Raw genomic sequence first — 225 nt, forward strand, 5'->3', positions numbered from 1 at the left:
GCCATACGTTTTTGGTATGTTGTGTCTTCATTACAATGTATCAAAGTACCACCTAATTTAATTGTGACTGCTCCTTTGACCCACTGGTTACTTAGGAGTGTGTTGTCTAATCTTCACATATTTGTGAGTTTTCCAAATTTCTGTTACTCATTTCTGATTTCATTCCATTGCAGTCCAAGAACATACTGTGTATTGTCTCCATCCTTTTTTTTTTTTTTTTTTTTT

Source organism: Orycteropus afer, unplaced genomic scaffold (genome assembly GCF_000298275.1).
Source record: "Orycteropus afer afer isolate SDZICR_OR568_19922 unplaced genomic scaffold, OryAfe1.0 scaffold00018, whole genome shotgun sequence".
Lineage (NCBI taxonomy): Eukaryota > Metazoa > Chordata > Mammalia > Tubulidentata > Orycteropodidae > Orycteropus > Orycteropus afer.